The sequence below is a fragment of the Periplaneta americana genome, chromosome 9, assembly GCF_040183065.1.
Source record: "Periplaneta americana isolate PAMFEO1 chromosome 9, P.americana_PAMFEO1_priV1, whole genome shotgun sequence".
Classification (NCBI taxonomy): Eukaryota; Metazoa; Arthropoda; class Insecta; order Blattodea; family Blattidae; genus Periplaneta; species Periplaneta americana.
The window spans coordinates 80,714,752-80,729,139 of record NC_091125.1 but is presented as its reverse complement, the minus strand read 5'-3'; the positions used below and the strand labels follow the sequence as shown (position 1 = coordinate 80,729,139).

At 34.0% G+C, this 14,388-nt stretch overlaps 1 long non-coding RNA gene across 1 annotated transcript; it reads left to right on the top strand.

The window, feature by feature from the left end:
* Positions 1-4,785: 4,785 nt before the first annotated feature.
* LOC138706140 (uncharacterized) lies at positions 4,786-12,900 on the top strand. Its single transcript, XR_011333915.1, has 3 exons — positions 4,786-4,926; positions 9,277-9,354; positions 12,726-12,900. It is a non-coding gene; the product is annotated as an uncharacterized lncRNA (long non-coding RNA).
* Positions 12,901-14,388: the final 1,488 nt, after the last annotated feature.

The window sequence follows — 14,388 nt, the reverse complement described above, 5'->3', positions numbered from 1 at the left end:
AGGAGAACATTGTTAATAGAGTCTATATGTTCGGCATAATATTCAACTGCTTCTAGCCATGTACCCCATCTAGTTAAAATTGGCTTTGGTGGCAATGGAATTTCAGGGTACATTTCTTTCAACACGTTAACTCTACTGGGAGCTTTGAGAAATACTTTTTTCACTGATGAAATCAACAAATCTACTTTAGGGAAATTGTCTCTGACCACTTCTGCCACACGATGAAATGCATGCGCCACACAAGTAAAATGAGTCAATTTAGGATATACAACAGATAATGCTTGTCCAGCTTTGACCATATAAGGGGCAGCATCGCTAATAAAGAATAACACATTATCGTACATAATACCCTTTGGCCACAGGATACCCATAGCTTCGTTGAACAGTTTAACTATAGTTTTGTTATTGCACTTTTCTAGAACATCACAATGTAAAAGAATTCGTTCAGAATATTGTTCACTTAACAAACCGATAACTACATTACCAACAAGTCTACCTTCTTTGTCGGGAGTCTCATCAATGGAAACCCAAATTGAACTATCTTTAATTTCATCTCTTATCTTCTGTATTGTCTCATCGTAGATGGATGGAGCATACGTCTTCCTAAGTGTTGACTCATCCGGGATTGTATGTTGAGTATATTTTTCAAGGAATTCCCTGAAGACCTTATTCTTTAGTTTGTAGAGAGGAATATCAGCAGAGATGAGAGAACGGCACAGGTCGATGTTAAACTCAGATCTTACATTCGATGTTGTTGGTTGTGTTAAAAACAATTGTCTCTGCTTGGAATTTAGTTGTTTGTTGGCCTGATGTTTACTAGTTGTAATGTGTTGTTGCACCAGGAACTTTTGTGTAGATGATACTGCACACTGACACAAATTACAAAATAATATTTTATTGTCAGTTGATAAACCATCTTCTTTAAATTCTGAAATGTAACTTGTTAGTTTTGATTTTAAATTGACTGAATGACGTACTTTTGGCATATTTACCGTCTTTATAGTATGATTTACAAAACTGAACCTATGTGTACTCTGACTGGCATTTAACTGTTGAGCTGCACAACTGAAGTCTGTTAAAAATTTTAAATTAAATTAATACAGTTTTGTAACTTACTTTCCCATTGTTGATAGGACTGCTAATTTTCAAATAACTCTGATGTTAAAGGGATTACTGAACATGTGTTTAAATCTCTATTGTTGAAATGTATTTTCAAAAGTTAATGGAATTTTGTTTTGTTTTATTGTTAAACCTAATATAATATGGACTGTTTTATATGAAATATGGAAAATATATGGAAATTAACGAAAATATGTACTAAACTCTAAAATATGGAAAAATATGGAAAATAAAAGTAGGATTTTTCAACCCTACACATTGTGAAACATAAAGATAATGCAAAATATAAATTATATTAGCTTTATAAGTAAATATGTATTTACATATAAATCCTTTCCCTGCTCATAACTAAAGTTAGGAATTTATCCATAGAGACTACAAGGTTAGGTATGCATAGTATGTTCGTTGTACGAAAGAGAGAGAGAGAGATAGAGAGAGAGAACGAGAGAGAGAGTATAGTGCATGTTAGATAACTCTGCCATGGTATAAAAAGGATGAGATTTTACGTAGCTTTATGTGGTTAACCAATCAACGAATCACAGTACAATGTAAACAAACCAATTGCCGGAGCACAACGTTGAACCCTACGCACGAGAAACATACCCCATTCAATTGCTGCGATACAAAACACATTTCAGTTGCACCTGGCCATATCTCAGATTCCACATCATTCATGACGTAACGATAGTCTAAGCACAACTAACCTAATATCCTCATGTTGTAGTATAAATTCCTACCTTTACCCATAACGAGACAGCGGATTTTCAGTCCCGATACCGAACGTTAGGTGTACAAGTTGCAGAGAGGTCATTGAACTCATTGCTACGCTCTCTCCGTAAGCCAGGGCTGGACACATTACGTGATTCTGAGAAATGAGCGCTGTGTGCTTTAAAGAGCGGTTCTTCCGAGCGCTGTGACGTATGCATACAGTACGTCATTCAGTGTCGGTGCAGTGGTGACGCTGAAGTATGATGGTGAACTTTGAAGACGGAGCTTCCGCTCATACATTAAAGCGGCCCGATACTCCCAATGCTTTTAATGTATCATGGGAGGAGGAGTTATTTTTTCGTAGAGAGCAGTGGATTAGCAAAGTGTTTAATTTGTCATAGAACACTCCAACTGATTAAGAAGTTCAATATCCAAGGGCATTTTTCTTTACAACATGCTACTGAATATGACAAATATGTTGGTAATGAACGCCATAAATTAATACAACAACTTAAAGAAAATGTTTCTCAGGTACATTATATTAGAGTATCTAATTTGATATTTATATTGCATTATAAGTTCTTATACATTTAGTAATATATAATTTTAAATTATACAAGTATTATGTTACATCATTAGCATAGTATATTACAGTTCATGATATAACATATCATATCATATCATATCATATCATATCATATCATATCATATCATATCATATCATATCATATCATATCATATCATATCATATCATCATATCATATCATTATATTATATTATATTATATTATATTATATCATATTATATTATATTATGTATTAACAAGATGACAATAATGCACTTAGTGAATTGACTTTGAGAATTAGCTACAAAATTGGCAACGAAATTGCAAAGGATTGAAAACATTCAATGAAGGTGAATTCATCAAGCGATGTTTAATTATATTGGCAAATGAACTCTGTCCACAGCCAGTAGGGGAAGAGAAAGCCATACGCCTGTCTCGTAAAACCGTGGTGAGGAGGTTGCAGTATGTGCGAATGGGTTATGTAAATAAGCCTAATGATTTGTGTGTGTGCATAGAGCGAAGTTTATTCCATTAAATTAATAAGAGTGTTATAAATTCTGTCCTGTACAATGGATTGATGTAATATCCTTATAAACTATTATGTACCGACAGACTGAATGAATAGAACAACAGTGGCCCTTGTTATGTTAATGCAGGGAAGGTAGCTGTAATGTGAGTCCGCCACTGCGTGAGCGTTCTGCTCTGGCTTGCCTTGCTGAGCGAGAGCAACTCTGGCCGGCAAAATAGAGCAGCTCTCATGCCCGGCCCTGCCGTAAGCGAAGGGACTGACGTCTTGTCGCTGTGTAGGGACCTAAAATCCGCTGTCTGCTCATAACACCTTCCTCTGAGCGTATTCCGAATCTCACCGGTGAGCAAACCGATGGCATCACGGTGTTTCGAATTCCACCGATGACGTCATTGATGCTCCACCGATGTCACACCGGTGCCATCAACTTGCAGAGGTGGTGGCAGTCTCCATCAGCCGCCATCAGTGAATCTGATTGGTTCTTGTATAGGGCGGGAATTAGCAGACGAATAACATCGTGCACTGTTTTGTCATGGCGGTGTGTTCTGCTTTAGTTCTGCTGTATTGTTTGTAATGAGCACAACGTAAAAACAATATGTTAATGGCTTATGAGCGAACATGTCAACGGACCAGTTATTACTACCGGTTCAAGAAATAAATTGTTTATGCTATCTTTTCTTTGAACGTGATGGCAGTACGAAAATTTCGCATAATTTTGCTAGCTTAGCACAGACAACAACTTGTACAGTCGCCATGACAGCCATCGATCTTTCCAGCAGTTTTGTTCCTTATTTCGCTGCAACGTGACGTCATTGATGCCACCGGACCGGTGAGATTCGGAATACGCTGTTTTACATTTGTCATATTGTGTAAATGAAATTTCTCCACATTTTGTTTCATGTATTCAATTAAAATTTATATAATGATTTACTTAAAGTTGATTTGAATGTCTATTAGCAAATTCTCAAAAGAAACCTTGCTTACGACCTTTGCCTTTGCCTTTGCCTTTGCCTGAGTATTTGCCTCCGTTAACTATTACTTATTAAATAACTTGATTTCCCTTTTAATTACGCATCTTTGTATCTAGATTACAAATATTTGACCTCGGTTTTGTGGTAACAAAAATAAGGGTAGATAAATTTTACTGTAATAAGGAAGAGTAGAGAATAAATAAAGTTCAATAATTATGAATATATGAAATTAGGGAAAACTGCAGAGTTTGTCCGCTTTGAAACTTAAAGTACAGCGATATGACACTGAGCACGGGCAGTCCACAGAGAAGTAAAGCAGCAAACATGCCATAGCTGAAGCCAGTGCGTGATATTAATCCATATTTAAACCGTTTTAGCATGTTTGTTCCCATCTTGCAATCGCCATATTTAGCCTACGTACCCCAAAGACGAAGACTGGCGTAAGGAGCTACTGTCAACATAATCACAGTGGATGCTAGATTATTGTGTTTTGATTGGTAGCACGAAACTCAAGCTGCCAGATTTACATGTTACTCTATAAAATGACAAATTGTGCAGTTGAGCCGGAATTGATTTTTAAATAGTTTCTACAGTTATTTTTCCAGAAGGAAATTCTGACACCGTACTTCATAACCATATCTTGACAGGTTAACATAGTAAAAAAATATAAGCAATACATTATATTATACATTTACATAATAAAGAACATACCAAATACTACTTCCTGCATAATAATCATAATTTAGATACTGTTCTCGGAAAAATATAGGAATCGGTTGTTTGTAACAACATAGTAGTAGCTGCAGGCGTGTATCTCCCGTAGGTACTCGTAAGCAAAAATTGATATAACTATAACACATTTCGCACTATATAAGGTGAAGAACGGTAACTATTATCAGTGTTTATCTCTTGGGAATTTTTTTTCCTCAAACCGTTAAAAGTTTGAAACCTGTTCTTTGAATGTCATAACTATATAATATACAATAGACTATTGTTACATTTATTTAGATACTCGTTCTGCTTTCAAGTTGGAACTGGTAAGCCTAAAGTACTTTATAATTTGATGTTTATTTGCAATGAAATAATATCGTCTGTTTACAATCAAAACACATTAAGTCAAAAATATTACTTCTGAGAAAAAGGCGTTTAAAAGGTTTTGACTAAACTGAATCGTCAAAATGTTATTTTCAGTAAGTTGTGTAATTTCATGTCTATTTCATTTTCCAATTCTAAGTTTATAGGGATACATTATGTATATTATATACACCTTCTACTCGGAATCAATATTTTTGACTTATGTGTTTGCTTGTATTATTTGAGTAGTTGCCTAACAATGAAAAAGCTTAAGAATGCATTTTATGTATCTTGCTTCATTTCAGAACGAAGCGCTAAATTTAGTAATATTTTATGTTGTTTCCTCAAGATATAATTAACCATAGCATTAAATATTTTAGTATTTCTGTTATAGAATTATATTTTACAGCGGATAATGGTGTGAGAGAGTAATTAATCCACAGAGATAAGGAAAACCGCATGTACCCCATTCAGTATCTTCAAGTTCAAAGTTAATTATTCGTAAACATAACACAAACATGTATAGGGGATGTAGGTCCAAACTGACCAAAAATCACATTTACTAAAAACTAGTCTAGAAATATTACATTGTTTTGGGAATTTCAGCACAAAATTTTACGGCTCAAATGTTAGTCTAAATGGATTTATTGCTCGTATTAATAATCAAAAAGAGCCACAGAGTAGTTCTAGGAAAAAGATTGTAGAGGGACTTGGACTAGAAAATAATTTTTAAAATGATTCTTCATGATTTAGAACAATTGGTTTATCAATTCTTTCGTGTGCTATAAACAGTGCCTGTTATTGTTCTTCTTCTTCTTGTGGGTCACAAGAGGTAAAAATATAATTAATCATGTGGAAAAATATTCAAACTTTACGATTTGTTATCCGCAATACCCAATTTTAAATAAAGAAACATTTTCTCAGAAACAATTTGAGATAAAGTAGGCCTAATGAAATTTTGCACATTCCTTTATTATCGCACAATGCAAATTTCACTGCAGAAATTCTTTTTATAGGTGAATATTTAAAGAACTTTACTTATACAAAGCAATGATAGCCTATTCCTTTAAATACTACATTATTGAAAATTAATTAAAAAAAATCAATTAAAGTTTTAAAATTCTGTCTACAAAGATTTGTTACATATAATATAGAACAAATGTGCACAAAATTTCAGAACCATATCTTTAATACATCATGAGAAAAAGTTCTTATACTTTGTGATATGAGGTTAGGTTAGGAGGATTCGAAATTGGAGGAAGTTTCGCAATAATAGACCAACCGACAATTTGAAGAAAAAAAGATATTTGCACAAATCTGTTGATGGCAGACTAATTTAACTCGAAAAAAAAATCAAGAATGCGATATCTGGTTTTTGCTGCTATTTATAAGCAAAAATTCGTTCATTGCATATAATTCATTTATTTATTTTGCTTTGAAATATTAATTGTACTGTTGGTCTCTTATCAAAAGTCGGTTAGCTTTTTTTGATATTATTCGTCCTATTTTTTTGTAATAGTGTTAATGTTATAATACTTCTTGAATAAAATGTTTTATAAAAAAGAAAACAGATTTATTTCAAAGGCCAATATCTCGAAACAGGTTTTTGGCGCTTGGTCTATTATTGCGTAACTCCGTCCAATTAGACTTCCTGACATGGTAAGGTATTGCAATTAAGTATCATAATAGAATCAGTCATTGTAAATACCTGCATCAAATTTCAGATGGATAGCCCAAAAATTTTAGGATCAGTGATTAAAATTACATATGACAGTGTATTTGAGCCTACGTTTCCCCTCAAATCAGTTGCATTGGGTAATTTGTTACGCTCAAAGTAAATCGTTTGCAGTCTTTTCCATATCTTGTACTGTATGCATGCGACATTCCCAGATTCAAATACTACTGGGCATTAAGGGTAACAATGATCAATGTCATATTTTCGGGACATCCATCTTGTCGATCGAAAGTCTCTCAGAAATATGTAGAATCTATTTCAGATAATTTGTGTAGACGTCGCAAGGAGATAATCTGCCGACCTATCGCAAACCGTTTTTAAAACAATAAATTAAAATTATTGTATTATAAACTAAAATACATTAACATATTTTTATTAGGGTTCTGTGTACGTATTCATACTTTCCTTCAGTCTAACGACGCTATCTCTTTGTGGATCGATTTCCGTCCAATTTATTTTCGTCCGATATATGCCTGTGGATTCCATATTTAGCACACTTAATTATCTGACTACTCTGTGTTTGGTTGGTGTGACCATGCAAGCTTAATTATTTTTTTCCTCTACTTATTGTAAAATATCTCACATAATCTCAATTTTTCTAGAACTGATTTTGTCATTAGCGTCTTATGAGACTGTTAAAACTTCGCAAAGCATAATACGTAATTCATATCTATAATAACTAACGTATTTAATATAATATTTTGCGTGATTATCTCTGCTCCATGTATTGGGATGCTCTAAAAATTTAATTACAGAGTCATATCTTAATTTTTAAGTTACCAGCTTCCTTTCGCAATTTCCTAGGACAAGATTTGACATATGAAAATACCATTTTTGACATTTCTGTTAATTTGCCATTAACTTATATTATTGTTACACACTTTAAAGAATTAAAATACTCATTCCATTTACACACTATTCATTCTACTTAACTGGGCCTACCACTTAAAAGTCTTGCATTTTTCAAAAGTGTGAATTTTTAAGCAGTGTTCTGTGGATATCAATTTTGCAGAAAATTCCCGACAGTGATTAAAATAGCAACCATGGCTCGAACAGTTTCGGATTTCTGGGATCTGCAAAACATGTTCATTGAAGAAAAAACTCTCTCCACTCAAGTATTATTTTCAGGAACACACAGAGATAGTTTAATCAACTTCTGGTTGTGCAGAGGGAATAATTTTATCAGAGGAGGATGTAAAAATTTCACTCCATTTTGAGCAAAGAGTAATATTTTCTCCAATCAACTTTGCTATTTTCTCTGAAGTTACACTTTCCTCACGTGAGAAATTTCATCAAATCAACTTCATCATGTTAAGTTCATTTACATAATCATGAAAATAATGGACAGTCTCGTCATTTTTTTTTTCTTTCTAGAGTTCTCAGTAATACAGTAAAAATACATAGATAGGCTATCTTGGAAATAAATTCACCAGGCATTCGGATAGCAACATTTTCACAAAATTATAATAATGAATGCTGAAAATCTGGGGATATGTGGGGGAAAAATATTAAATGCAGAAACATTCCGGAGACGACATTTTTGTGGGGACAAAACCAAAATTCTGGTACTGTGCACGGAAAACGGGGAAGTCTGGCCACCTTATTTTAATCGATATATAAAAGCTGACTATTCTTACTAATAAGTTATTCTAGGTTCAATTATATATTTATATAATCATGTAACATATTCTCATGATGATAAAATTATCATTTATCCGACATTTATCCGTCATTGACTTCTAGCAGAATGTGATGCCCACAAGTGGCGAGGTAACACGTTAAAGTACAGAGTGTCCAACATGCCCGACTGTCCAACAGACCCTAGTTTACCCTATTTAAAATCTTCTATTTGTGACTAAATTCTCAACATATTTTCAATTCCACTAAGTATTTCTTTATCCTCTAATTTGTGTGGAACTTCCGTTTCTCGTTCATTTATTTCCGTTTGTCTTAGAATACTCGTAACATATATAAACCTATTTAATTATTGCCTCCATGATAATTTTAATTATTGCCATCATGATAATTTAATTATCAACATCATAATCATCGTCATCCGCAACACGAACAAAGGCTGTTGGAATTATAAGTGAAACTATAAATGGTTTTAGTGTTATAAAATAATAAAATTGAGCCATATACAAGAGTATATTTCAATCAAATCGTTCTTTTCATCTTTAGTGCAAATGTGAGTGAAATTTTCTCCTTTTTGTTATTGGTTGTAGAACTTATAATTTTGTAATTTTATCATCAAAAATTCCCTTCACATTATCCACTAACTTTCGTCCACACTACTTCATTTTTAAATTTGTATTTGTTTCAGTTCAATTAAAATTTATTTGCATTATTAGATTTATGATTGTTTTCTGTACTAAAATAATTTTCTTTTCTTTCTTTCCCTCTTTTATGTTTTCTTCGTTCGGTGTTGTAACATTGCACAAATAACTAGGCTACACTATTTTATAAACATATATAAAGTAATTTTTTTATCATTTTCCTAACTTTACTGGTTTTTAATGAAATTGCATGTAATATACCAATTAATAAATTATGTATGAATGTATTTGTTATGTTTTAGTTGTACAGCAGATAGTAACCCGTGTTGAAGATGAAGGGAAAGGTCATCATCGTTGTTGCGATTGTCCTTCTTTTAGAGGTATGTTACTTTATAATGATAAGCGACTAATACGAACATAGATATATAGTTTAATGTTAAGAGTTGGAGGTTTCATATTGTATATAACGGCAAGGGTCCAAGAGACCTAGTACTTTTAACGAAAAACATCTTAAAACTCAAGAGCATATAACAGTTCTGAAGATTTTTTTTTTGATGGGTCGAAAAGAAAAGCACTTCTTTTCCTTTGCTTCTCTGATAACGGAGTCGATATGTAGCGTCAGAACGTTGAATGTCCCTGCATTTATGAAACGGCGTAAATAACACTACTCTGAACATAATGAGAGTCTTAACAAATGAAGGTAATCAAAGGATTGTGTATATTTCTTTATGGAGACGGTGACATGGCAAAATTGAGGACAGGGGTATATAGAAATCACAAATGCTAACATAACAATCAAACAGAAAATTCAACATAAATAAGCTTTATAATTCATAGATTACATAATTTGTCATAAGGACACGTTGTGAGCACGAGTATAACTTGAGAACATTATTTTAAGAAATATTCTGGCCTAATGACCTCGAGAGATTCCCCTTCCTCTTAGTTGACTGTTGCTCACCTGAGGAAGAGAACAAAGTGTTCAATTTTACAAGACATTGGTACTTCCTAAAAGTCTTGGATTCATTCGGAAATTAAATGTTTATTATTCCGAATGTATAAAAATTTCGTTACATTGTCCAAAGTAGAGTACTTTATATACAGGGTGTTAAAAATAACGTTCACAACGTTTCAGGGATGTTAGAGGAGGTAAAAACAAACATCTCTTTTAAGTGACAAAACTTTAGCAGATGCGCCGTTTTGCCGCAAGATGGCCTGAAGGGTAGATGGCTTGACTTCCGTCACAACACACACTGGTTAGTTCTGTTTGTCCTGATGTGCCTGCATCAAGTTAAAAGGGTCCCTAACAGTCTCCATGGTGGTAATTATTTTGTTTTTCTACGCGACGTCCTACCAGAACTTTTAGAAAATGTCCCATTGAACATCAAAGAAAGAATATGGTTTCAGTATGACGGTGCCCCTCCACACTTTGATCGTCGTGTCAGGAAGCACCTAACTGCTACATTCCCCGATCGTTAGATTGGCAGGTGAGCCGGTACCGTGGCCACCTCGATCACCGGACCTAACCCACTGAATTTATTTTTGTGGGGAGACATGAAACGTCTTGTGTATGAGACACCAATAGATACGGCAGAAGACTTAGTTGCTCGCGTTGTTGAAGCTGTACATGTTATTCGAGACAATGTTGGCATTCTTGAGCGTTGCAGACACTCCATAGTACGAAGGTACCAATTGTGCAATGCCTTCAATGGACGGAAGTTTGAACACAGCCTCTAAAACGACAATAATTGGTCTCGTTCCTTATGGATTATACTAACACTTAGGTACATAATAAACGGCGCATCTGCCAAATTTTTGTCACTTACAAAAGATGTTTGTTTTTACCTCCTCCATCATCCCTGAAACGTTGTAAACGTTATTTTTAACACCTTGTAGATGGAATCTACATCTAACATTGTAGAAACTTCTTGTCGAGGTCCTTGCTTACATTCAGTAACTCACTCGCTTCATAAACTTCATTAAAAATGTTTCCTTCAGGTCTGAGCGTGTCGAAACTTTGTTATACCAATCAACATTCCCATTTAATAATATTTCTTATTCCTCAGTCAGAGAAGTCTATAAGGTAGATGAGCGTATTAGTCTCAATTTATGTACTTCATTAAACGTAAATTTCTTGTTAAAATATTGTTTAATTGTTACGCCTACATTTTGCATTTAGGCCTACTATAAAGATAATATTAAGGTTCTTGGAGAGCGACTTAATAAGGTACAACTAGAAAAACAAATGAAAATATTATTCTCATTCTTTATAATAAATCTACCAAAGAAGTTAATTTCTTTCTAATTCCTCAATACAATCTTCAAGCCTTTTGAAACGCTTGTCCCAATGTGACATTAGTTTGAAAATAAATTAGGGGTCATAAAAGTTTATATCACTGAAATAGAACAATCGGTCATTGAAAAGGACTCAATGGTCAGTGATTAAACATGTATTCGTCCCCTCTGTCCACGTCAGAAATAAATCCGATAGGCTAAAAATATGGTTCCATACTTTGTACTTACTAATGCAGCTTGGTAGGATGCACAATTTTTGGGGAATGTTATACGTTCCTTTCGTATTAGGGACAGTCTACAGTACCCATGTTCAATGATAATCAAATCATGTAGCACATTCAGTTTAACTGTCCCCTGTTCTATACTATGCACTACTGATTGTGAATTTAAAATCTTACTTACAAATTTATTCTCTCAAGTACGGTGTTACAAACTTGTCATAAGTTATCATTTTCATACACATTGTATTAATCATTCGTAATGGATATATTAAAATCAAAGCATCACCAATTTCTACATTTGTTTTGATCTGTAACCATAACAACCTGTCGAGTAAAAGAGAATTTACTTCTGCAATTTGGAATTTCCCATTGAGATCTTTCCTTCTCCACTCTCTCCTAGAGTAGTGATCGACAGAATTTTTGTCATCACACTTCTCTAGCTGAAGAGGCGAAATGAAACCGAAATAGAGAAAACGCAAAACAACAAATAGAGTTTACACTCTTTAACACAAGTTTGTGTTTTCGCAGGTCATTGTCAAAGGTTTAATCCTTTGATTGCATTTGGTATTATCTTTTGCAATTTTTGGATTTTCCAAAGGCTTCTGGCCTGTAATACACAAAATGGGACGATATTTTTTTACCCAGTTTGCGAATCTCCAAATGCAATCAAAGGATTAAACCTTTGGCAATGATTTGCGCAAACACAAACTTGTGTTAAAGAGTGTAAACTCTATTTGTTGTTTTGCGTTTTCTGTGTTTCGGCTTCAATTCGTCTGTTCAGCTAGAGAATTGTGATGACAAAAATTCTGTCGATCACTACTCTAGGACAGAGTGGAAAAGGAAAGATCTTTAACGAGAAATTTCAAATTGTAGAATTTGATACACCTCTACAAATGCTATTCCTTTGTCTTATGACTTACGTCTTTTAACTTTGTTTAGCAAAGAAATTTACTTGTATTGAATAATAAATAATATGTAAGATTTCTGGTTTTACAAAATTATATTTATGAAAAGAAGAATCTGTGATTTACACATCACTGATACTGTATGTAATATGCTAAAGTATAGAGTACTTCGTTTTTACCTGACATCAGCATTTATAATTCTACAGGAACCAATGCATATAGTTGAAGTAGATATTGTTGAGACAATTACAGTAGACTTATGTTTTAAATTACTACAAATGGTTCCAATATTATGTATTAGTTAATGAAAACAAAACTTCTATTTTACAGGCATTGTTGGGAGAAGGAAAAAGAAGACGTCCCTGGTTTCGTTGGGGACGGTACGGTTAGCATTCGACATTCAGTATCGTACTACAAAAATGTTTTTCATTCTTATTGACTACAACTGTATGAACTTAACACTATTAAAATGTATGGCATTCTTATTACAAAAACATGAAATTGATATTTTCATCGATATGTATCTTGAAGTAAAACCTGATATCACACTTAATGCCTTTTCCCCTCCCGACTTATTTCTAGACCAATCATTTCAGTGTATCGTAATCATACCGATAATCACGATAATGCCGTTCCATACATAGGTGTAAGAATAACAGTTTCTTGTTGAGACCGTGTGTCAAAGTTGTGAAGAGATGACAGATTCTCAAACCGACACGACAGGTAAGTTGGACAAGAAGTGTACAGGATTTGGATACAACAGCGAGAGCATATCTTTTTCTGCGGTTACCAAGTGAGAGCCACTATACTGTACAAAGTATGGTTACATACGATCACATTTCCGAATGAAACACACATAAACACAAAAATGAAGTCCAAAAGGAATTATTGTTTGATTTATATAATAATTCATAGTTATAATACTTCACAATTACTTTGGCAATTGCAAACCAACCGACAACAAATACATACGTCAATTAAAAGAAACCAAAGAAGAATAGATAAGAGTTAACAACTGAGATTCGGTTCACAGCTATCGGTGAGTAACTTTTGTATACATACAGTCTTAGAAACAATTGAAGGCTTACAGTGTTGTTTCCGATCTCTGATAACGAATTTTAATGACGTCATGTTCGTCAGGAATCACACCGACAGCTGAACTGCGGTGAGAGGTGACAGACCAGTAGTGTGTGATTTCATAACCATAGTGCACGGTATATCACAGTAGCAATGCCGAAGAATTTTGAGCCTTTTTGGTAGGAGTACATATAGTAACAACCCTTTCCGATGCTAAGACTGACAAAGCTCGGATGGGATTAATTTCAGAGTGGAAAACGCAATCAAATCCACCCCCCGTCACAAGTCGCCGCTCCCCACGAGATGATAAAAATTAATTCCATTTGAGCTTTACCGATCTCTTTTAAGTACACAGGAAAGTCTTTCTTGGCAATAACGAAACCTCGTTTATTGCAGGCATCTTTTATTTTCACTTAACCGTACTTGGTATTGGAAAAAGGCTTAATTAGAATTTCGGGGTTTCTCCGTAAAATGTCTCTAATTATACGTTTCTTGGCGGCTTTTCTACCAACAATCGCAATATTATTCCTCTACTCCCAATACATTGCAATATATGCCTGCATTATTGTGTTGCATCCTTCTTCCATCTCACTGCTGAGGTTCGAGGAATGGAGAAGGCAATTGTGCGACTCTTGGTGGTAAACAAGTTTTTATCCACTACATATTTACGCTAAATTCTTTTCTTGGAAGATCCTCCTGTCTGACAGTAGTCTTGCGGTGTTGCATGACACTGCATCCCATATTATACTCTCTAACAGCATTGCAGGTTGCTATGTCTAGCTTTTTTTTTTTTTTTTTTTTTTTTTTGGAAATAAAAATCTTCTTTGGATATTTTCGCCATATTGAAACGTGCAAACTTTGATATTCATTTTGGGTTGATTACGGTTCCCAAACGTATAAAAAATAACAGAGGAAG